This window comes from Rhipicephalus sanguineus, chromosome 8, assembly GCF_013339695.2.
Source record: "Rhipicephalus sanguineus isolate Rsan-2018 chromosome 8, BIME_Rsan_1.4, whole genome shotgun sequence".
NCBI lineage: Eukaryota > Metazoa > Arthropoda > Arachnida > Ixodida > Ixodidae > Rhipicephalus > Rhipicephalus sanguineus.
Genome location: NC_051183.1, coordinates 162,643,938 through 162,669,152, shown reverse-complemented (window position 1 = coordinate 162,669,152; position 25,215 = coordinate 162,643,938). Strand labels below are relative to the sequence as shown.

Here is a 25,215-nt window from a genome sequence, read left to right as displayed (position 1 = left end):
ATGTACAGACCCCCCTGTTCTCCTGCTACGACTCTGACCGACTTAAGATGTTTTATGGATTCTAATATGCACCAGGATGACAAAATAATTTTGCTTGGCGATTTCAACTTACCAGGCAATGGGATTCGCATGATATTATAGGAACCGAAGTAGCTCATTGTGAACATCTTTTGGACATTGCCTTTTGTTTTAATCTATGCCAAATTGTGTCTAGCTACACACGTGTTTTTAAGGATGTATCCTCTATTCTCGACCTTGTATTTGTATCTTCGCTCCTGGAGGAAAATGTTAGAACATGTGATGTAATCGAGGGCATATCAGATCATCAGATGGTTATGTTTTCCTTAGATATGGCGTCCACCAGGTTGCATAAGGATTACAAAAATACAGTTCTGAACTTCGCGGCTGCTGATGACTTCACTGTTTTAGAAAAACTTGAAAACTCTTTCGATACTTTTGTTCTCCTGCAAAATTCAAATGCAAATACAGATAGACTATGGGATTATTTCTCACAGGTAGTCACTGAATGCATTCAATTGTATATTCCTACACGTCAAAAAAAGATAGCAAAGAAAAATCCTTGGATAACGCGTGACGTGATCCATGCTAAAAGGCAACTGAAACGAAAACGGAAAGCTTACTCTAAGAATCCTTGCCCTGAAGGGAAGAAAACAATTCACACTATGAGCCAGAAATTGAGACGTCTAGTTAAAAATTCCACAGATAATTTTTATAATGTTAAACTGAAAAAGTTCTTGCACGAAGCACCCGAAAAGTTCTGGAGACACGTGAATCCAAACACAAAAACCCATCTTGATGCAGATAAAGAAAGCTCACAAGCACGTGCTGAAAGTTTTAATGCCTTTTTTTCGTCAGTATTTACCCACGATGACAGACAAGTACCGACTTTTAATGAGGCTTCTGACACACCTGCCATAGAAGGAATAACGATTAGTGAACAAGGAGTATTGAACCTGCTCCTTAAAATTGACAAAAAGAAAAGTGCAGGTCCTGACGGAATACCAAATGAATTTTTATATAGGTACGCAGTTTGGGTTTCGAAGTATTTGACAATTATTTTCCAGTCCTCAGTAAGTAGTGGATGCTTTCCCACTGCTTGGAAGGTTGCTAAGGTCATACCGATACACAAAGGTGGTACTACTAACGACTGCAAAAATTTCCGTCCCATCTCGCTCACAAGCACTTGTTCCAAGATTCTCGAGCATATTGTCTCCAAGCATCTTTTGGCTTATCTACATGTTCACAACATATTATATTCACAGCAACATGGATTTCGAAAAGGGCTATCTACTATTACTCAGCTTGTTGAACTTGTTCACGATCTCTCCTCTGAAATTAACTCGCAAGGTCAGATTGACATAATACTCTTAGATTTTGCGAAAGCTTTCGATAAGGTGTCACATGCAAAAATGTTGTTAAAAATAAACACCATCTTTAAAAACCCAAACCTAACGCAGTAGTTTTCCTCCTATTTCTCCAATCGCAAGCAGTACGTTCAAGTGAGCACGAAAAAATCTACCCTTGCTAATGTTATTTCTGGAGTTCCCCAAGGCAGTGTCTTGGGCCCACTACTGTTTTTGATTTTTGTCAACGATTTACCTAGAGATATTACGGTCCCCATAAGGTTTTTTGCAGACGATTGCGTAATGTATAAAACAGTCAAATCTCCTACTGATCAATTAGAACTAAATCTAAACCTCCAAAAAATACAAAACTGGTGCACCATGTGGCAGATGGATCTAAACGCCGCAAAATCAGTAACGATGACCATAACCAGGAAAAAACGCATTCTAAGTACGACGTACTCTGTAAACGATCATGAGCTTGGCAGAGTCGACCAACACAAATATTTGGGTTTACTCATAACTTCCGATCTACGATGGAATTTGCATGTAGACACCGTTTGTGCTAAGGCTAACAAAGCATTGTGGAGACTTGGGAGAAATCTGCACCATGCCAGCCCGGAAATCAAATGCTTGGCTTACAAGGCTCTCGTACGGCCAATTATGGAGTACGCAAAGGTGGTATGGGATCCGTATACAACAAGTAATCGCACTGAGCTAGATAGAATACAAAGATTGGCGTCACGTTTCATATTTAACAAATACCAGCGCTGCCACTCCCCAGCTCAGCTTTGCAAGCTGGCCCACCTTCAACCCATAGAACAAAGGACAGAGTATGAAAGGCTTAAATTACTCTTTTTAATCATTAAAGATCAAGTAAAAATAGACAAATCGAAGTACATGTGTATAAAAACTGGGGAAACGTCAAGGCACCGGCATAACATGTACATCCCCCCTCCCAGGTCACACAACGATTGTTTTAAGTTCAGTTTCTTTCCGCGGGCGATCAGTGAGTGGAACAGGCTGCCAAATTCCACTGTCTTATCAGAATGTGTACCATCTTTCTTAAAAAACCTAAATGACGTCGTGTATAAAGATGTATAGTTGATATTTTGCTTATTTTCTGTCCTCAAGAGCAAAGTACTTTGCCTATTTCTTGTCATTCATTGTTATGTATAATAGAAGTTGTATAGGGAGTGCCTATTTTTTGTATGTATGTTGGTTTTTTCCACCCCTGTTATAGCCCAAATGGGGCTGACAGTATAATGAAATGAAATGAATATTTCACTTGAGTTTGCTGCTCTGCCAAGGCGATATTGAAAACAAATATGTAATTATGTAGGCGCACACTGAGCATAGAGTACCAATCATCCTGCTTACTGCTTAGTAAAACAGTGAAACTGAAGAAGGGTACGCATTTGGGCTGGTTGGTTCATGATTACGGGTGAGAAACAGTGCTAAAAAGACGGGACAAGAAAGGACACGAGACGACGGCGCTGACTAACAACCAAATGTGCTTTATTCTATTTATGCTGACTGAAGGAATAAAGCACATTTGGTTGTTAGTCAGCGCCGTCGTCTCGTGTCCTTTCTTGTCCCGTCTTTTTAGCGCTGTTTCTCACCCGTAGTGAAACTGAGTTAGCACTATAATAAAGGAAATAATTAGGAGCCACCTTAAAGTCGTTAGGAAGGGCATTCGAGAGACATTGCTGTACTAAATGATCCGTTTTTCTCATGAGCGTCCCAACGAGCCGTTTCAGTAAACTTTTCATAGTCTCTAAAACTTTTTGTTGTCTTACATTAAGAGGTAAGTTGACGATACTACATGTTTAATTGCCATAGCTAATAGGAGTGCCGCCTGTACCGTGTTTCAAAACTTACTCACGATGAATATATGATACAGAACATCTTTTCTATTTTATTTACGTATATTTGTTTTTTTAGGCCTCCATTAATTTTTTATTATTACTAATTACCATGTAATCGCAGCTATAGGTGGCAATATCCTGAATAGCAGCGGTGTCCTGCCACGCGCTCTTATTTCTTAATTTTGGTGCGATCGGGTTTAAACCACGAAAGATATATTAGCAGCATTAGGCTCAAGCCGCGCCGCGACTTTTCGACTTAAATCTTCGTGATTTGTTTGAGATTGTTCCATTCAGATTACTCGCGAATCCCGGCCGCGGCGGCCATATTTCGATCGAGGCGAAATGCTAGAGGCCGGTGTACTTAGATTTAGGTGCACGTTAAAGAACCCCAGGTGGTCGAAATTTCCGGAGCCCTCCCCTGCGGCGTCCATCATAATCATATCGTGGTTGTGTAATGCAAAATCGCAACAATTATTATTAAAAATATGCACAGGACGTGAGCACTCTAGTTCATTCGAGAGCTTACCTGAACACCAGCGGTGACTTGAAAGAGCGTATGCTTGGGCATGTTGGTAATCCATGTTTCACTTTTTACGCGCACGAAAGAACAAGTACGAAAAACGACGCGTACACAGCGCGTCGTTTTTCGTCCGTGTTCTTTTGTGCGCTCAAAAAGTGAAACCAGCGGTAACGCTGGAAGGTTCGATCGCTGATGTATAATAGACCACGCGTTCCACCGATGATCACAATACCGAAGGCCGACGACTTTTATAGGGAACCCAAGCTCAACCTTGGGCGCGGCGCTCGTGAGGCTGAGCTATGCGTTTCTGGTGGCAGGCACTGCCCGTGAAGGCCAGCGGCGGCGGCAAGGACACGTGCGCGCATGCGCTCTTCATTCGGCCCGGAGCAGTGCTTGTCAGATACTTACATTGTGACGCACCACAGATGCAATCCGAGAGCTCTGCGCGTGTGCGGAAGCGGGGGCAGCAGTGTTGTGGCCATGAATGCCCCCAGTTGCGATGAGCAGTGACGCCGCTGGACGTGGCTTTGGAAGCCTATTGCCGCTATCAGTGTACACTGCCGTCCTTTATGAAAGGGAACACGCGAGCGCGTAGCCTGCCCTATGCGGCGGCTGCCTACAGCACTATCAGCCGACAGCTAAAGAAAGCAAGTCCACTTTTGGCGTCATGGCGGCGTGACCACCCTCACTGCGCATGCGCAGTAAGGGTGGTCACGCCGCACACCGGATTGAATTCCGCCATAAGCTGCTTCGCATCTAATAACGAGTCATGGCCGGTGGACAAGCGCTGCCAGATTACACTCGCGCTCCGGTATCACAACGGGCGATGCCGCTAAAAGCGGACGTGCTTTCTTTAGCTGTCGGTTGACGGAGCTGTAGGCAGCCGCCGCAGAGCGCAGGCCACGAGCTCGCGTGTTCTCTTTCATAGAGGACGACAGTATACAGCGTGCTTTGCTTGTACTTTGAGTTACTTAGTTTTCTGGGCCCAAGTTTGCCCCGTGAGCAGTTTCGTCTCTACCAGAGTGACTGCCGCCTTCTGCATCATCACCGCCACGTAACAATACAATAGGTATTAGGCATTTCTGGGGTGCACATGTCATCTCGTTGAAGAAAAATTGTTAAAAGATTGCACGTTGATGAGTATATTGATAACTAACGCTTTCCGCGAGCAGATAAGTGGAATATGAAAAGTCACCGCAGTTTTATGAGCTCTACGTATAGAGTGCGTCACGAACAATGTCGCTAGCAGCGTTGTTGTTGCTCTACACCGCTGAGTTGGTGTTTTGTAAAAGGTATTTAAGACAAGGTGAAACTCCGCACCGCTATTTGCGCCATCGTGCGAAGGCTTCTTATTGAAGTCCTTGTGATTACATGTCGACCCGCTAGCTGGTCGGCAACTTTAGCAGCGAATCCCACCAATTACAAAAATGACGAGAAAGAGCCGCTGTTAGTGAAGAGCTGTCCTGTTAAGCAGCCAGAACAAAGCCCAATAAGTTTTGTCGGAAGTATACTAATGCAGTTTGAGCAAGAAGGACAAAACTTTTGAGATACTAACAGATATTTTATTAAGGTGAAACAAAATTGGTGACAGTAAAGATATTTTCAAGAAAACCTTTTCGCGCATAGGCGGTCGCTACATGGTATGGGGGTCTGTAATAACAAATTTAGGAACGCATCGAAGCATCTTAAGATACAATTGGCAAGTATCGTATCGGATACAATTATTGCGGTAGTATATTGTATCTGTAACTCCAATACTTTTTGCCTGAGTATCTTGTATCGTATAGCGATACAATTTCAAAGTATCTTTGCCCAGTCCTGTGTGCAAGTATATCCGCACTTGCACTGCCTGTCAGCGGAGGACAGGCTCCATCTCAACGACTGGCCTGTACACTTCAGCCTCTCTCGTGTCCAGCGCGTCCATTTCGCCGAGATGGTATTAATTTATACGGTCCTCTACCACTTCAAGGAACAGATGGATCATCGTCGGCGTACACCACCTTCGCGACCACAGCTTTGCCCACAGAAACAGCCAGAAAAGTTGCGTTTTTCATCTTACGCCACTTCGTCCTGCGCCATGGCGCTTCCCGTGAACTTCAGAGCGAGAGAAGATGTGTTTTTCTGTCTGAAGCTATTAAAGCCTTGTTAGTTCAGTGCGAGATCGTCCACCGCATGACGACCACATATCATCCGCAATTCAATGGCCTCACCAAACGATTTAATCGCACTCTTGGTGATACGCTAACGATGACGTTCCCTGGCCTTCCGTGAAGTCCACGCGCCAATAAGTCTCGTCACATGGGCGTTATTTGTAATAATTATGATACAAATGTGAAGAAATTAAAGTCGACGAAAAGACAACTTGCCGCCGGCAGAGACCGCAAAGGCCTAGTGCTTTTTAAGGGGACAGCCGTAGATGCCTCATCAAATGCGAAGATTGACGATCGGCGTCCCGGGTCAGCGGCGTCAACACAAGTCATGCTAAAAACCATCATCACGTGATGATCTCATAATGACGCCACAGATAAATGAAACATTTGCTACGTCACTCTGACGTCATCATGACATCACACAACGTAACACAACAACATGACGTCTTCACATGACATCAGTGCTTTGTCAAAGATGAGCCGATCACGGAGGGAGTGCAAGGTGAGTAAGAAAAGCAATGCGTCCGATTCTGGAGGCAGTACAAAACTTGGTTAGGCGCAGAAAGCTTTCGCAAGCGAAACAGGTGAGGATTAACACATCGACTAAGAAGAAAACGAGGGAGGAGATTGCTCTGGGCTTCCAGTTTACTTGGGTGAATGTCAGTCGATGTCACTGACAGGTCGTTAATATAACCAGAAAGAGTAAAGGGCCTAAAAGAGAACCCTGTAGCACACCGCAAGTTACGTCGACATATGCAGAAGAGTGAAAAGCAAAAACGAATCTGCCACGAGTCAAAACGTGCGACTTAACTACTCAAAAACCTTACCTCTTTTTCCAGGAGGGCGAGTGAAGGCTCACTGACGCACATGTCCCCTTTCGTCTTGATATGAAAAGCCTCGTTAATTTCGCGCTCTGTGTTGTTACGATATCTCGAGAGTATCTTGCATTCATGAAAGAGCGGGGCGCAGCCGCACAAGGAGCAATGGGCTGCCAAGGTGCTGCTCGTTGAAGTCCTGAGATTATTTGCGCGCTCTCTCAGGCGGTCGTTTAAACAGCGACCGGTCTGTCCAGTATAGGACAGACCACAGGTCAATGGAATGTCGTACACTACGTTGCTCACACACTCAACGTACTGCGTCCTGTGTTTCTTGACGCACGCATGCTCCTTGGTATTGTCATCGTTCACTTTCTTGCAAAGGCGGCCGAGCTTACGAGGAGCCGAGAAAACGAGTCTCACGCCTGCCTTGCCAACAATCTTCTTGAGCGCAGGGCTCACACCGTGTACGTAAGGGATGACGAAAATTTTCTGTCTCTGCTGTGTTGGGCGTGTCCTGGAGCCACGTTTCGAAAGCTCGCTCAGTAGAATTGCCGCCAAGGCACTGAGTAATTCAGTCGGGTAGCCGGCGCGTTTCAGTCGCTCGACCTGGGCGCTAAGGGTTCTTTGCACTTGATGAGGGCAGGATCTCTTCAGAGCACTTCCGAGAACACCTAAGGCAACTCCGTGCTTCACAAGCTTAGTATGCGCCGAGTTGAACGGAAGAAGGCCCTTCTGTGACATCGGCGCGTACTCCCAGCAAGTCTGCAATCCACCAACATGCAGCACCAGGTCTAGAAACCTGAAGCAACCGTCACTGGGGAGTTCCATGGTTAATGTGAATGCGTTGAGAATGGCCGCGAACACGCCAAATATTTGCTCTGATTCTTCATCGATTGAACTGTCAAGCCTGAAGAACACCAGGAAATCATCCACGAATCTGAAGACCTTGAGTACACTGTGGCCTGAAAGGGCGTCCTGCAGCTGCCTGTCGAGGCAAGCCAGAAGCCAATCGCTCAAAACGGGGGCAAGACAAGAGCCTATACATATACCCTCATTCTGGATATACAGACGACCTTCATGTTCGACGAACGTAGAACGTAGGTAGAACCGCAGGAACTCCATGAAGGCTGACGTGTTGGTGCCACACGAATTCTGAAACCGAACAGTGCCGTGTTCATCGATGCTCTCGCTGACAGCTTGACATATGGGATCCTGAGGCAAGGAGTAATATAGATCCTTGACATCCACAGAGAACGCACAAACCCGTGTGTTGCCAAGGTTGCCTATGTATAAGTCAACTTCATTTGGTCTTTTAACGAGGAACGGGCCATTTATGGTTAAGACCGACAGACACCGCTGGAGGTACAGACCTAGCGAGTGCTGCCAAGTGTCCCTTTCGCTCACAATGACTCTGAAAGGGCAGGCTTCCTTGTCCGTCTTTGCCGAGAAGAAAGACTTCAGAGTCAGAGCCTCAGCTTTTTTGATTGACGTAGCCAATCTCTCTAGCCCCGCATCATTGCACAGCTGCACTGCCCGCTTCGTGACCTTAGTTGGCTGTACGTCTTCGACTAAGCCAAAGTTGGCATGGACTGCATCACTCGCCTTGTCTCTGAAATTGCTGCTGGCTTGACGGCAAATCCCCCCTCTTTGTCTGATTCAAGCAGCCTTAATCCAGAATCGCGTAAAAGCGACACAATCTTGCCTGAGTGAATGGAAATGCGGCTGTTGCTTTCCTTCGGAAGCACGTCCACACCGGCGCTCACGCATCTGTTAAAGTCCTCCGACGAAACTCTCGAGGCGCTGTTTCGGACCAAGGAAAGAAGTTCTGTCTTATCTAGCCTTAGATGCTCGCAGAACTTTGGGCCGAGGCTGAGCACCTTTTCCACAGGTTTAGGCAAATCTGGCGTGCCTACTAGGTGAATTTTCTGCAAGGCTATGGCAGGGCGATTTTTCCGCGGAAGGGTCGCAGGCACTTTGAGCCACACGAACTCGGTCACCTGAGATGCAGACCTTAATTCTCGATAATAGCGTTCAAGTCCTCCTCCGGGTGGTGCTTCGCGGAAACATGCGACGCGAAGACAGTCCTTGAAGAATCTTGACTGATTCCATGCCTCAGAACGCAAGATGCGGCACAACCGTGAGGCGTGGCCTCGCGAAGGGTTCAAAGGCCCCACGAGGGAAGCTACTTCGCGTGGGATCACACCATTTTTGATAGAATACGAGTAAATGCGAGCGCGGATCGTAGCTTGGGTGAAAAGATTGAAGCACACTGATGCGTTATGCAGAACACGGGGGGTGAAAGAGCCCGTTGTAAGAGAAATAAATTGCAGAAGGGTTTCTTGAAGGGCCAGTTGGTACATGATACTGAGGGGAACAGCGCAAAAAACAGAACGGAGAAAGATTGAACACACGACACAAGCGCTGATGAACAACTGTGTGTAAATTTATTACACCTGGAAATATATAGCTGAAAACAGAAACAAGAACCATCACGTGCACATAAGAGTGAAAGGCAAAAACGAATCTGCCACGAGTCAAAATGTGCGAGTTAACTACTCAAAAACATTATCTCTTTTTCCAGGAGGGCGAGTGAAGGCTCACTGACGCACATGTCCCCTTTCGTCTTGATATGAAAAGCCTCGTTAATTTCGCGCTCTGTCTTGTTACGATATCTCGACAGTATCTTGCATTCATGAAAGAGCGGGGCGCAGCCGCACAAGGAGCAATGCGCTGCCAAGGTGCTGCTCGTTGAAGTCCTGAGATTATTTGCGTGCTCTCTCAGGCGGTCGTTTAAACAGCGACCGGTCTGTCCAGTATAGGACAGATCACAGGTCAATGGAATGTCGTACACTATGTTGCTCACACACTCAACGTACTGCGTCCTGTGTTTCTTGACGCACGCATGCTCCTTGGTGGTGTCATCGTTCACTTTCTTGCAAAGGCGGCCGAGCTTACGAGGAGCCGAGAAAACGAGTCTCACGCCTGCCTTGCCAACAATCTTCTTGAGCGCATATAGAAGACAGAGAGACTGACGTCCCCTTCGGTTACGGTTTATTGATCGAACTTAACTTCTTTTTTCTCGCGGCGCTGTCCCCGTCCGTGCCCACGCGCTCTGCCGCGCATCGTCCTCTTCACTTTTCATCACACTCCCGCGGCCGCTTTGCCTGAGTGCGCCTCCAGGAGGTAGAGTCGCTGCACGGGACGTCGGACTTGCTGACCGTTCGACAGCAGTATCAGGAAGGAACGCGCAATACCGTCTTTTCCCGGAAATGCCTTAATGACACGACCCATCTTCCATGTGAAAGGCGGTGTATTTATATCCTCTACCAGGACAAGATCGTCAGGTTTTACGCTGGGGGAAGGCGTAGGCTTGTTGTGGTGAGCAGCGCGTAGGAACAGAAGATATTCCCTCTTCCACCACTTCCACAAGTTCCGGAGTAGATGTTCCTGATGCCGCACTCTTCAGCGAAGGTCGGGTGAAGGGGCATTGAGGGCAAGGTTTTCTCGTTCTGTTGGCAGAGTGACTAGACGCTTGCCAACTGAGAAGTGCGATGGTGTCAGTACGTTTGTGGACGTGACGTCATCCTCTAGGTACGTGAGCGGCGACAGTTAACTGCCACTTCGACTTCCGCTAGCACGGTGAGCAGCTCGTTGTAACGCAAGCTGCTCCGTCCGAGGCAGCGCTTGAGTGCTTCCTTAATAGTGCGAATGACGCGTTCCCAAAAACCGCCCCACCACGGTGCGCATTCAACTATGAAGCGCCACTTGATTCTGTGAGAGCTGGCATAATCCTGAACGTCGTCTTCGAAGAGCGAGCACAACTGCTTGGCACTGCAGCGAAATGCTTTCGCATTGTCAGAGTACACGATCGCAGGTATTCCACGTCGCGCAGCAAAGCGCTTGAAAGCGAGTAAAAATGCTCGTGCTGTCAAATCTGTTGTCAGCTCCAGGTGTACTGCTCTTGTCACAGCGCAAGAAAAGACAACGATGTACCCCTTTTCCGTCGAGGCTAATTCATCACGGCAATAGAGTGGCCCACAGAAATCAATTCTCACCACCTCAAACGGAGTTGCCTCATGAATTCTTTCCTTTGGCAGGGGTGCTACCGGGGCAGCTTCGGGAAGTAGGCAGCGCCGTCGGCATGGTAAGCACGCTTTTAGAACGCGCTTCACTGTACGGCGCCCCTTGATGATCCAAAAGCGCTCCCGAATGTCTAGGAGGGTGAGCCGAAGTCCACCATGCAGGAGCCGTTTGTGCGTTGCGTCAACCAAGAGATTGGTGAATCGGTGATCAGCAGGAAGCAAGATCGGATGCTTCAGCTTCTCTTGGTCGTCAAGCTGCTGTAGCCTGCCTCCTAGGCGAAGTACTTTGTCACTGTCGAGAAACGGTTGTAAGGACAGCACACTGGATATCTTGGGAACTTGTTGTCCTGCTTCCAGGGCCATAATTTCGCTTGCGAATGCGGTACGTTGGACCAATCTCAACCAATAAATCTCTGCCTCGTTCAACTCTGAAGCCGTCAGTGGTCCTGCTGAAGATGGCTTCCTCGACGAAGCGTTCTGGCGGAACCTCATGATCCAAGCAGTAACTCGGAGTAATCGAGATAGGCGTTCGTAGTTAGCAACTTCAAGCAGAGGCTCACAGGGTGGTGCAGAGGGTACGACTACTGTGGTGGGGCAAACTGATGTCACTTGAATGGTCTCGCTATGAATAGCATCTGGTGAAAGAGTCGACGAAATCTTCGAAGGCCATTGCAAATGATGCTGCGACAACCACGAAGGACCGGTCCACCACAGCGCCTTGCGCGTCAATGTCTCGGCTGCGACTCCACGGGTGAGCAAAGCCGCCGGATTATCGTTGCTGGCGCAGTGCCTCCACGAATATCCCGAGGTAAGACGTTGGATTTCGAGAACACGGTTTCTCACGAAAGTCTCCCATCGTTTAGCGTCAGCCGCAATCCATTGTATGGCTATCGACGAGTCGCTCCAAAAGAAACCCTGACAGCAGGCTGTTTCCGTAATTTCTAGTAAGTAGTTCCACAGCCTGGCAGCCAGCAAGCACGCAAGCAGCTCTAGACGTGGCAGCGAGGTAGTCTTGAGCGGCGCGACCCTGCTCTTGCTCATGAGCAATTGAACCTTGAACGTTCCTCCTTTGGTCTTGTGACGCGTGTAGACAGCTACACCGTATGCCAGTGGGCTTGCATCACAGAACAGGTGAAGATCAAATGGTGGAACCTGCCGAGGAGTCGAACAAACAGTGCAGCGTGGAATGCGCAGCGAGGCGAGCGTTGGTAATTCAGAGGTCCAACTCTCCCACTGCCTGCCAATGTCTTTCGGTAAAGGATCGTCCCGCGGTGAGTTCATTCGCCACAGTTGTTGGAACAACAATTTCGCTCTGATGACGAACGGAGCAATGAGGCCTAACGGATCGTAAAGTCTAGCGAATGACTGCAGAATGGTGCGTTTCGTGGCTGAGTGTGCAGAGACGTACGCGGAAACGGCCTGCGGGCTGATCACGATGTCGTCATTCTTGCGGTCCCATACTAAGCCGAGCAACTTTGTTGTTTCTCTGGTTGCTCCAATGCTGTCGATAGAAGTGTTGTCCTGGAGAAATTGACGACCAAGAACGCGTGAATTGGAGCACCACTTTCTCAGCTCCATACTTGCGTCTGCTAAAATATTCAATGCAGCACGGTAGATTTCGAGAGCTTCTTCGTCGGTGGAAGCTCCTATGACGAGGTCGTCTACGTAGAATGCTTTCTGTAGGCGTGTAGCTAGTACTGGCTCAGTCTTTTTCCACGTGTCGAAGTGATGCTGCAAAGTAGCAGCCAGAAGGAAAGGGTTTGATGACGCTCCAAAGTGCACTCGAGTCATTCGCCATTCGACGATGGAAGGTGGTTTACCTTCTTCATCAGTAATTCGGTTGACCCATAAAAAGCGGAGAGTGTCGCGGTCTTCTTGTCGGATGGAAATTTGTAGAAAAGCCTTCCGGATGTCCGCAGTCAAAATAATTGGATTCATTCTGAACTGTACCAGGAGTTGCAAGAGCTCGGCACCAAGTTTGATTCCCTTGTCTAAGATATCGTTGAGCGATGACTCGCCGCGTTCGTGTGAAGATGCGTCGAACACTACCCGGATCTTTGTAGTGATAGCATCTCGACGGACGACGGCAAGGTGAGGAAGGTAGTAAACTGTCGCTCCTGGCTCTGAACAGGTGTCGACCCGTTCGGCGTGACCTTCTGTGAAGTACTCCCGGATGGTGCGGTCATACTCCTCCAACAGCTCCCGCTGTCCTTCGAAGTGCTGAAGTTGGCGTTTAAGTCGGGTTTCCGCGACACTTCGGTTTGTGCTAGTCAATCGTCCCTGGTGCTTTATCATGAGAGGAACCACATACCAACCGGCTTCATTGTGCACGCACTGTGTGAACAAATTCAATGATGCTTGATCCAAAGTGCCGACATCTTCCGAAGGGTAGGTGATTCCTATCGCATCGAGTCGCCACATCTCGATCGGGTCAACCATACAAGGTGTAGCTTGGCTATGGCGCTCACACGCAAGGAATAGAGCCGAGGTGCTGTGGTTCCCGTGATGCAATTCTTTAGCGGTTTCGACTTGAGAAATGCCTTGCACCAGCCAACCAAAGATCGTCTCAACGGCGCATAGGTCACTACTACTCAGGCATTCGATTCTACCCGTTACTATACGTCAATAGTTGTCCGATCAAATGATGACACTAATGGTTTGGGTCGGTCGGTCTCCTAGCTGCTGTTCATCGGCAACAAGCATGTTGCGCTCACGCAGTTGCACCAGGAGATCTTGTCCGATAGCTGGTGTCCTCACTATGCAGACTTCTGGCACTTCAAGAGCATCCACCGTGATGCCATGCGTATCGAAACGACTCTGCAGCTTGAGTTGCACGGTTCGGTATCTGTAAGTTCGGGAACGTTTGGAGCTGCCAAATGTTAGCAGAGACAGGTCTTCTGTGCCGACGGAAGGTAGGTCGAGTCTGGTGGACAAGTCGCGTCTTATAAATGTTCTTTGGCTGCCGGTGTCAAGCAGTATACGAACCAGCACGGAATTGTGCCTTCCCGATGCCCATACTGTGGCCGTTTGCATGAGAACAGCCGGAGATGGCGACGTAGAACTGCTTGCGGGAGCACTGGTAGTGACTGGCATGCTGTCGGTCTTCGTTGTGTCACTTCTGTCGGCATTCGGGTGGTTGTAAGGTTTCCATATTGCGCAAAGTGCGGTAAGATGATGGTTTGCGCAATGCTTGCACTTGAGCCACGCTGCGTTGCGGCACCTTCGTGCGACGTGTCCCTCTCTGGCACATCTGAAGCAGCAGTTCTTCTCGATTAGTCGCCGCCGAATTTCGTCGGCTGACATGATAGTCTGACAGTCCTTCACAGTGTGGTCACGGTGGCCACACAGTACGCAGCAGGCATGGCTGTTGTTTGCAGATCCTGCGGCCAGCGCTAATGCTGACGGTACCGGCAGTTGTAAGCGAGGATGTCTTCGCTCCTCTGCCACGGGGCTAGATTTTCGTAGGCACCTCGAACGAGAGCTCTCTTCTCTGCTCTCAATCTGTATCTGCAGGAACTTCATCACGTCACGCACCTCTTCTTGCCGTGACCTTGGAGTAGCCCCGTCGTTCGCTTCGGTCTCCTTCATGCGTTGCCGGTAGAGAATGGCGATGTCTTCGGGGAGAGCTCGCATGAGCATTCGGTGGAGAATAACAGCGTCCTACGATGCTGGAACTCCGAGGCTATCCAGGCAGCTTGTGTGAAATCGTACTTCTTCGTATAGTTCCCGCAGCTGCGATAGATTGGACGAATGATCCACAGAAGCGATTGCAAGCAAGCTATCAATGTGTTCGTCTACAAGAGTGGTATGACGGCCGAACCTTTCTTTCAGCGCCTTGACTGCCACCGCGTAATTTGCTTGCTCCAGGCGCACACCCTCGATCGCACGTTTCGCAGCTCTGGTTACGTAGGATCGCAAATAAGAAAACTTCTCATGTCCGACAGCTCGCAGTTGTTGTGGATCGTGGCCTCAAAATGTTCCCAGAATCCCTGCCACTCGCGAAGTTCCCCGGAGAAAACGGGTACCTGTAATTTCGGCAAAGCAACTCGTAGCTGTGATCGGTTACTTGCTTGAGCGGAGACTTCTTGGGGCCTGGTTTCGGTAGCGACGCCAGGTGCAGCACCGTCCGCGGAGCTTGCAGCTGACTTGAGAAGGTAGCGGACACGGCTCATAGTGTTGCGGATCTTGTCGTCATAGTCGAGAGCCATTGTCACTTCCTCCTCATACTCGGCGCCGTCGGTCGTGATATCAGCAATCTTTTGGTTGAGATCTGCAAGCGTCGTGTCTTTGTCCTGGAGGTCATCCAAGATGACTTGCAGATCGGTCGGAGAAGGATTCTCCGCTTGCAAAGCTTCGGTAGCGGACGTGATGAGCTTTGTAGCAGCGGCTCGAATTACTCCTCTGGTGCGTCGCAGGCGGTCCATCTTCGGAACTGGACGTCAGTCTTCTCCCCGATTTCACGGCACCAAACTATATAGAAGACAGAGAGACTGACGTCCCCTTCGGTTACGGTTTATTGATCGAACTTAACGTCTTTTTTCTCGCGGCGCGGTCCACGTCCGCGCCCACGCGCTCTGCCGCGCATCGTCCTCTTCAGTTTTCATCACGCATGGCTCACACCGTGTACGTAAGGGATGACAGAAATTTTGTCTCTCCTGTGTTGGGCGTGTCCTGGAGCCACGTTTCGAAAGCTCGCTCAGTAGAATTGCCGCCAAGGCACTGAGTAATTCACTCGGGTAGCCGGCGCGTTTCAGTCGCTCGACCTGGGCGCTAGAGGTTCTTTGAAAGGGCAGGCACAAGGAAGCCTGCCCTTTCAGAGTCATTGTGAGCGAAAGGGACACTTGGCAGCACTCGCTAGGTCTGTACCTCCAGCGGTGTCTGTCGGTCTTAACCATAAATGACCCGTTCCTCGTTAAAAGACCAAATGAAGTTGACTTATTCATAGGCAACCTTGGCAGCACACGGGTTGGTGCGTTCTCTGTGGATGTCAAGGATCTATATTACTCCCTGCCTCAGGATCCCCTATGTCAAGCTATTTGTGAGAGCATCGATGAACACGGCACCGTTCGGTCTCAGAATTCGTGTAGCACCAACACGTCAGCCTTCATGGAGTTGCTGCGGTTCTACCTACGTTCTACGTTCGTCGAACATGAAGGTCGTCTGTATATCCAGAATGAGGGTATATGTATAGGCTCTTGTCTTGCCCCCGTTTTGAGCGATTTGCTTCTGGCTCGCCTCGACAGGCAGCTGCAGGACGCCCTTTCAGGCCACAGTGTACTGAAGGTCTTCATATACGTGGATGATTTCCTGGTGCTCTTGAGGCTTGACAGTTCAATCGATGAAGAATCACAGCAAATATTTGGCGTGTTCGCGGCCATTCTCAACGCATTCACATTAACCATGGAACTCCCCAGTGACGGTTGCTTAAGGTTTTTAGACCTGGTGCTGGATGTTGGTGGATTGCACACTTGCTGGGAGTACGCGCCGAGGTCACAGAAGGGCCTTCTTCCATTCAACTCGGCGCATACAAAGCTTGTGAAGCGCGGAATTGCCTTGGGTGTTCTCAGAAGTGCTCTGAAGAGGTCCTGCCCTCATCAAGTGCAAAGATCCTTTAGCGCCCAGGTCGAGCGACTGAAACGCGCCGGCTATCCGACTGAATTACTGAGTGCCTTGGCGGCAATTCTACTGAGCGAGCTTTCGAAACGTGGCTCCAGGACACGCCCAACACAGCAGAGACAGAAAGTTTTCGTCATCCCTTACGTACACGGTGTGAGCCCTGCGCTCAAGAAGATTGTTGGCAAGGCAGGCGTGAGACTCGTTTTCTCGGCTCCTCGTAAGCTCGGCCGCCTTTGCAAGAAAGTGAACGATGACAATACCAAGGAGCATGCGTGCGTCAAGAAACACAGGACGCAGTACGTTGAGTGTGTGAGCAACGTAGTGTACGACATTCCATTGACCTGTGGTCTGTCCTATACTGGACAGACCGGTCGCTGTTTAAACGACCGCCTGAGAGAGCACGCAAATAATTTTAGGACTTCAACGAGCAGCACCTTGGCAGCCCATTGCTCCTTGTGCGGCTGCGCCCCGCTCTTTCATGAATGCAAGATACTCTCGAGAAGGCTATTCATTTCAAGACGAAAGGGGACATGGGCGTCAGTGAGCCTTCACTCGCCCTCCTGGAAAAAGAGACAATGTTCTTGAGTAGTTAACTCGCACATTTTGACTCGTGGCAGATTCGTTTTTGCCTTTCACTCTTATGTGCACGTGATGGTTCTTGTTTTCTGTTTTCAGCTATATATTTCCAGGTGTAATAAATTTACACACAGTTGTTCGTCAGCGCTTGTGTCGTGTGTTCAATCTTTCTCCGTCCCGTTTTTTGCGCTGTTCCCCTCAGTATCATGTACGAACTGGCCCTTCAAGAAACTCTTCTGCAATTTATTTCTCTTACAACGGCCTCTTTCACCCCCAGTGTTCTGCATAACGCATCATTGTGCTTCAATCTTTTCACCCAAGCTACGATCCGCGCTCGCATTTACTCGTATTCTATCAAGAATGGCGTCATCCCACGCGAAGTAGCTTCCCTCGTGGGGACTTTGAACCCTTCGCGAGGCCACGCCTCACGGTTGTGCCGCATCTTGCGTTCTTAGGCATGGAATCAGTCAAGATTCTTCAACGGACTGTCTTCGCGTCGCCTGTTTCCGCGAAGCCCCACCCGGAGGAGGACTTGAACGCTATTATCGAGAATTAAGGTCTGCATCTCAGGTGACCGAGTTCGTGTGGCTGAACGTGCTTGCGACCCTTCCGCGGAAGAATCGCCCTGCCAAAGCTTAGCAGAAAATTCACCTAGTAGGCACGCCAGATTTGCCTAAACCTGTGGAAAAGGTGGTCAACCTCGGCCCAAAGTTCTGCGAGCATCCAAGGCTAGATAAGACAGAACTTCTTTCCTTGGTCCGAAACAGTGCCTCGAGAGTTTCGTCGGAGGACTTTAACAGATGCGTGAGCGCCGGTGTGGACGTGCTTCCGAAGAAAATCAACAGCCGCATTTCTATTCACTCAGGCAAGATTGTGTCGCTTTTACGCGATTGTGGATTAAGGCTGCTTGAGTCAGACAAAGAGGGGGGATTTGCCGTCATGCCAGCAGCAATTTACAGAGAGAAGGCGAGTGATGCAGTCCATGCCAACTTTGCCTTAGTCGAAGACGTACAGCCAAGTAAGGTCAAGAAGCGGGCGTGCAGCTGTGCAATGACGCGGGGCTCGAGGGATTGGCTACGTCAATCAAAAAAGCTGAGGCTCTGACTCTGAAGTCTTTCTTCTCGGCAAAGACGCACAAGGAAGCCTGCCCTTTCAGAGTCATTGTGAGCGAAAGGGACACTTGGCAGCACTCGGTAGGTCTGTACCTCCAGCGGTGTCTGTCGGTCTTAACCATAAATGGCCCGTTCCTCGTTAAAAGACCAAATGAAGTTGACTTATTTATAGGCAACCTTGGCAACACACGGGTTGGTGCGTTCTCTGTGGATGTCAAGGATCTATATTACTCTCTGCCTCAGGATCCCCTATGTCAAGCTGTTTGTGAGAGCATCGATGAACACGGCACCGTTCGCTTTCAGAATGCGTGTGGCACCAACACGTCAGCCTTCATGTAGTTGCTGCGGTTCTACCTACGTTCTACGTTCGTCGAACATGAAGGTCGTCTGTATATCCAGAATGAGGGTATATGTATAGGCTCTTGATATGCAGAAGAACCCTTTACGAGAACGGACTGTTTCTACACGATTGATAATCCCTCAACAAATCAAGAGTAAGAAGGGGGCAGACATTAACAAAGCTAATTGATGCAGTAGAAGAGCGTGTAAAACCGTGTTAAATGCTTTCTAAAAAAATTCACAGCATGTCCACGTGTGAATGATGAAGAGCTTGGGCGAATCTCCTGAAGCACTCATGGTTACACCGTGAAATCTTCAGTGCTTTCACCCAGCAGTAATCAAAGCGATACCCAGTACATCATCCAAGGTGTGACAAACCCTGTATATATTTATACAAGAAATTTTATTAGTCGTAAGTGGTAGCTAGACGTGGCTTCCGTTCCCCCTTCATTATAACGGCTTTATGGTCGGTGAAGTAATGGATCGGTGATGGATCATAATGGGACGTTTGCAAAGACGAAGTAGTGGGCAGTTTGCAAAGGATCGGTGATGGGTTGTAGTGGGATGTTTGCACAGATGAAGTAGTGGGCAGTTTGCAAAGGTGGTTACGCCGGAAACGGAGACGTGACAAGGTTAGACAATGAGGAGCTTCGCCCGTAAAATCTAAAACTACCGAATCGACTTGGTGGCCCTTATCATATGAACTTACACCATGAGAAAAATTTACACAGTTGTGTAACACATCATAGGTCAGACACATGATACACAGTAGAAATATAAAATAAGCGTTTCCAGCTGTTTCATAATACTGCTATAGATTACTTGTGCAATAAACATACACTCGCCAAGGTTAAAATAAAAACAAAAAAGATGGTTGATCCCTTCGTCATAGGAATCGGAATAACACGAAAGTAAAGCGTGCCCTTACGGAAGTAACTGAATGTTTACTGTGCATTAATATAAGAGAGTTTGCACAATGTATAATGATGTCGGGCAGCTAATGGCACCGTTTAACGTGGACGCACCCACTTCGATGATTGGTGGTACATCTCCATCCCGACGAATTACGTCCATGTTAAATGATTACACAAAACCTTGTGGTAGCTGTAGTAGTTAACGGTGAAAGCGTAATCAGAGAACGAGGTGCGATAGCCAGAAGAGCGTCGCATATTGGACGCAGAACTTGGTCGTCGTCTTGCGGCATGTTAAAATGTGATTGAACGCCACGGCAGAACTAGAGGGAAAAGCAAAGCGCGTCGTGCCGTCCCCCGGCCGCGATTTTTCTCGGGACGAGCGCGTGAGCGGGGAACGCTGTGTAAAACAGCCAAGTACTGCAGATTGGGCAAGTTGGTGCATTACAATATCGTACTGGTATAGCGCAGCTCAGTTTGAGCATGAAGGAAAGGGGCAACAGCGGAGAAGGAAACACAGGCAAAAGGATGAGCGCTAAACTTCCAACTTTTGTTTATTGCATGATCCTACAGCACACTATATGGCTCACCTCACAGCCCACGTCACGTCGAACCTGACCAAAAAAAAAAAAAACAACTAATCATGTTACGCAGCACACATGACCTGAAGCCGCCGTTTACGCAAAAATCACATTAACAATTCTACAATAAAGAAAAGGTGGAAGTTTAGCGTTCATCCTGTTGTCTGTGTTTCCTTCTCCGCTGTTGCCTCTTTTCTTCATGCTCAAACTGAGCTGCGCTATACCAGTACGATATTGAAACAGCCAGGTGAGGCAAGGGCTCATCGCAGAACTATTTTTGGTTTGGATTAGGGTGGTGCTATGAGCGAGGCCAACGCTTTTACGTCGCTTTAAAGTCCCTATACCTTCGGAAAAGTACAGATTTCTCTTGATCTACGCCGCTTCCTCCTCTCCACGCCTCTGATAGGGCGACTGCGGTCACGTGGTAGCGCGCGCCCTCTTTCTCGGTATTTTGTCTCCTTCGCCTCTCGGCGCCATGTTGAACGCTCCGACGTGCCATGTGCCGTGTGTTCGCCCCATGTGAAGTGCACGAAGTTTGAAGCGTACGTGTGCGTCTCGCTCGTATTGTCGCGATGCCGGGTTGCTGTGCGTTTGGCTGCCATAACCGTGACACCCATGGGAAAAAGTTTTTTTTTGCATTCCGTGCGGAAAAGAAAATGCAGGTTGTCGCAAAATCTGGCTCCACAGAATCGGTCGAGCAAACTTCGAGGCGATATCGGCGCGGCTTTGTGAGGTAAGTGCTCGTGCGTTTTTACTCTTGACAGGCGTCTTGCTTTGCCGTGTGAGATATGTGGTGTATTACTTACTCAATGTCACGCGAAATTTCGTGTTATTTGTCATGCACCAACGCAGTCACTTTCTCGAGCAAGTGACTGTCTTGAACACCAGATGGTCGAAATTTTCGGAGGCGTCCACTACGGCGTGCCTCCTGATCATATCACGGTTTTGGCACGTAAAACCCCACATATTAATAACTCTGAAAGAACGAATGTCGTGCACTAGAACACTAGGTTGTGTTCCACATATTCTACTAACCTTTCACTGTGATGTGCGGATGGAAGGGCGAAGACGGAGCGATCGTCGGAATGAAAGTGCGATAGCAAAAGAAAAGAAAAAGAACCTAGCGCGCAGGATTTGTCGAAAGCAGTGCATTTGCGTGCAGCTCCTCCATCATGTTGTCCAATTTGGCGAACCACTTCTGGGTGACAGTCAGAACTTTTTGCAAATTCGGAACATGAGCGGGGCTTTAGTTCAGCGGACCGCGGCTCATCGGCCGGCGTGTCATCATGAATTATCGCGTCACAGATTTAGCGCATAAGTTTCAACATGCTGCGGTAGTTGCAGCAGATGCCTGTTTGACGCGCAGTAGATCAAAGCAATAAATTTAAAATGTCAATTAAAACGCAGCCATGCGCTTATTTTAATAAACGTTCATTCATGTTTAGAACGTTCTCCGACGCTTATGGTGTTTTGCTGCTGTGATAAGAATTCCACCTAACTTGAGTAAAGTGCGTTGGGGGGCTAGTTGGTATGACATAGAATGGTAAAAAAACTGCGCGGTTGACGGAACACAAGAAGAAGTAGTACACAGGACGAGCGCAGACTAACAACTGAATTTATTGAAGCATAAATCTTCCACTTCACAAAACCACGATATGATTATGAGGCACACCGTAGTGTAGGGCTCCGGAAATAAAATTTTGACCATCTGGTGTTGTTTAACGTGCACTGACATCGCACAGTACGCGGGCCTCTAGCATTTCACCTCTATCGAATTGCGACCGCCGCGGCCGGGACCGAACACGCGACCTTCGGGTCAGCAGGCGAGCGCCGAAACCGCTACATCACCGCGGCGGGCAGGCCGAGGAGAAGTAACATATGTGAAATGTCATGAAATTTTGATCGAGCACCTTCATGGGAATTGCAGGCATTGCTGCAGTTATATATGATAGAGATAGTTTATACGCACGGGAACTATTCCTTCCCAAACGGCGTGGCTTGACATCACAGCTGCCATGTAAATATTTCTTGCCGATGCAATAAATACACGGGGAAACGCTGCGCTCCGAAAAGAACCATAAACGACATGCAATTTGCTACAAATTGTACATTGCTTGCAGCAGCTCTCCTGGCGCGCTGTAAGGGCTCTCCTGGCGCGCTGTAAGATGGTGCGCACACCTACACCAACTGAGAAAATGAACGCAGAAATAATAGAGTCATTACACACAGCCGTATGCGAGACATGGCACGCGACCACGGCTGGACTAGAAAAGCTGTGGCTGAAGTGGCAGCGCCAGCGCGCAACCGGCCTGAAAGCTTCACGCGTCCGCGTGGCGCGTTCGAGGGGGCGCCGCCGTCGCGCGCGAGAGCGCGCAGGAGAGGAGGCGGTGGAGGGGAGAGCAGATGGCGGTACTTTTACGAAGTATAGGGGCTTTACGTCGCTTGGGCTAAGATCGCCACCTCGCGGTGTGTTAAGGCATTGACAAAATTGAATTTCTATTGAAAACGCGCCGAATTGGACGGACGTGTAACGCATTGCATGTGTTAATCGCGGAAGCCACAGTAATGACCAATTACTTTACCTTACCGCTCCCAGACGCCAACATCACCCCTCCGGCCGGGAGAGTGGTAGATATAAAAGGTGCGTTTGTAAAGCCTCTAGAGTCTGTGACAATGGCGCAGTGGATAGCGTGCCCAGCATCTGTTGTTGCGGACCGAGAGGTCGTGGGTTCGATGCCCGTTGACAGAACTTTTTCTTTGCCATCTTGTGTGAATTTTTTCGACGTCATTTCCGTGACGGAAATACGTCACTGAAGTCTTGGTGGACCCCGGCATAAAACACTTTCGTGTTAAAAAGGCATTGACGTTTCGGGGCCGTACGGGTCCCTTGATCACAATGAAGATGTCAGCGTGGGCATGCGGCTATTTTTGGGTCAGGTGGCGCAACGTGCGCGTGTATATCTCTGGTAGATTGCCCTTTGTCCTGTTTGTTGTGCGGTTAGTCGACTGAATGTAAAATGATTCTCAGAGCAGATAAATGTCTCCGTGGCGATGATAGCTGCCGCGTCCCAGTCAATACTGTGGCCAGTTTTATTGTGGTGTTCCGACAAGGCATTCGCAGTTGTGTGGCCCTTGGCGACGTTATTTTGGTGTTGTTATAAACGCCGTTTGCAATTCCCGTTCTCGGCGATGTACGACACGTCACATTCCCCGCACGGTACCTTGTAGATAACTCCCGGGAAGTCCGTGTGCTTCAAAGGATCCTTTGCGTGAACAAGCTGTTGCCGAAGTTTTCCAGTCGGCACGTGGGCTATTTGAATACGATAGCCTTTGAAAATTCTTGCAAGCGCCTCGCTTGTTCCCGCTGCGTAAGGAATGGCTGCGCGCTACACCTGTTCTTTTTAGATGTGAAGCATCTTATAGCGAAGTTCAATCCGGTGGTGGTGGTGTGCGGCGTGACCACCCTTACTGCGCATGCGCAAACCTTCTCCACTTCCCCTCTCCACTCCCTCTCTACCCCTTCCCTCTCCACATCACCTCTCGCCTTCCCTTCCCCCTTCCCTTTCCGCCTCTCATTTCCCTTTCCCACCCCCTCTCCACTTCCTACTCCACTCCTCCTCTCCCCTCCCATCTCTACTCCTTTCCCCTCTCCCCTCTCCCTCCCCTCTTTCCCCTCCCCCTCCCCTCCCCCACCCCTACCCTTTGCTTTCCCCCCTCTCCACTACCCCTCTCCCCTTTCCCCTCACCACTCCACCTCTGAAACGCGGGCTCTACATGCCGAAACACTGCTTCGCATCGCCTCATGGTTCCCTTTATTGTTTGGACATTTCACGGCGGAGCTTAGCTGCATTGTGCTCCTGAGTCCTGAGCAGTTGATTAGGGTAACCGCTCATTAACAGGTCCCTTCTCTCAATCTGCAGTTCTTGCTTACGTTTCGTAGGGCTGGAGCAGACACGGAATACCCTAGAATTGAGTGCCGCTGCAACGGATCGCTTTTGTCCGATGGGGTGTGCAGAGTCGAAGGTGAGGTATTTTCCCGTGTGCGTTGGCTTTCTGTACACGCTTGTTTTCAAGCCGCCAGAGGTTCTCTCCACAAGGACGTCAGAAAAAGGAATTGGTCCATTGATTCCTCTTCCACCGTGAACTGTATGCTCGCCTTGAAAGAGTTCAGGTGCTCGAGAAACTGTGCTGCGTGTTGGCGGTGGATGATACAGAAGCAATCATCCATGAAGCTTAGAAAAAGCCTTGGTCGCGTCGCGAATGAGGAAAGAGCGGAACATTCCAGATCCTCCAGTGCAATGTTGGCGCAAACGGCGGACACGGATGCGCTCATTGCTGTTCCGAACACCTGCTTGAAGTATTGCTAGTTTAACACGAAGTGTGGGTTGTCAAGACAGAACTTCAGAAGGCGGCAGACGTCCTGGACTTCAAAAGGCGTACGCTGGGGTAGAGTCGGCTTCGAGAAGTTTCTTGCAGCATTCCACAGCATAGTGAACGGGCACACAAGTAAACATTGACTTCACGACATATGATACCATAACCACATCGTCTTCAAGACGCACACTTCTTAATTGCTCAAAGAAATGAGCGGAGTCTCTGACAAAAGTTTCTGACCAGCAGGTGAAATTGAGCGTGCCGACAGGTTGGGTGAACGTAAAGAGGGCAGCGTTCGTCCTATCATTGTAAAGTTCTTGAACTTTAAAGATAAAATCAACATCCTGACAAATGCCTTCAAGCTTAAACACCTTCAAGCGTGTATGGATCGAGGAAGATTTTTCGCCCAGGGTGCAGCAAATCAGAAAGAAGCTCAGGGATTTCGCACGAGAAAGTAAGAAACCATAAGACAGGTATAAACTACTATTCGATAGGCTTGTTCTAAACAAAACCATGTACTATGTTGATTCATCGAGCAATCAGGTTCGTGCTCTGCAAAAGCCTGATAGCCGTGATACAACGCACTGACTTGGACAACAAAGCTCGTGTAGACCTTTATCAATCGTAGTATCCAACTTCAGGAGCCTATTCGATAAACAAAACCATGTTTGTGCTTTCCTCGAGACGTGTTCAGCTGATATTCTTCTGGGAACAGAAACACGGTTGTCTGGTGATGTGTCAGACAGTGAACTGTCCATGTCTAAAAACTTCACAATATTTAGGAAAGATAGAACGGCCGCACGCGGTGGTGGAGTGTTAATCGCTACAAGAAAAAGTATGGACGCACGTGTCATCGTAACTGACACATGCCTTGAAATTTTGTGGGTTGCACTCCGTCCCTCTG

General features: G+C 48.8%; 1 protein-coding gene across 1 annotated transcript in view; it reads right to left on the bottom strand.

Annotated features, from left to right (window-relative positions):
• LOC119403657 (parathyroid hormone/parathyroid hormone-related peptide receptor-like) overlaps nt 1-25,215 on the bottom strand; it is a 246,366-nt gene that overhangs the window by 118,343 nt on the left and 102,808 nt on the right. The window lies entirely within an intron of this gene.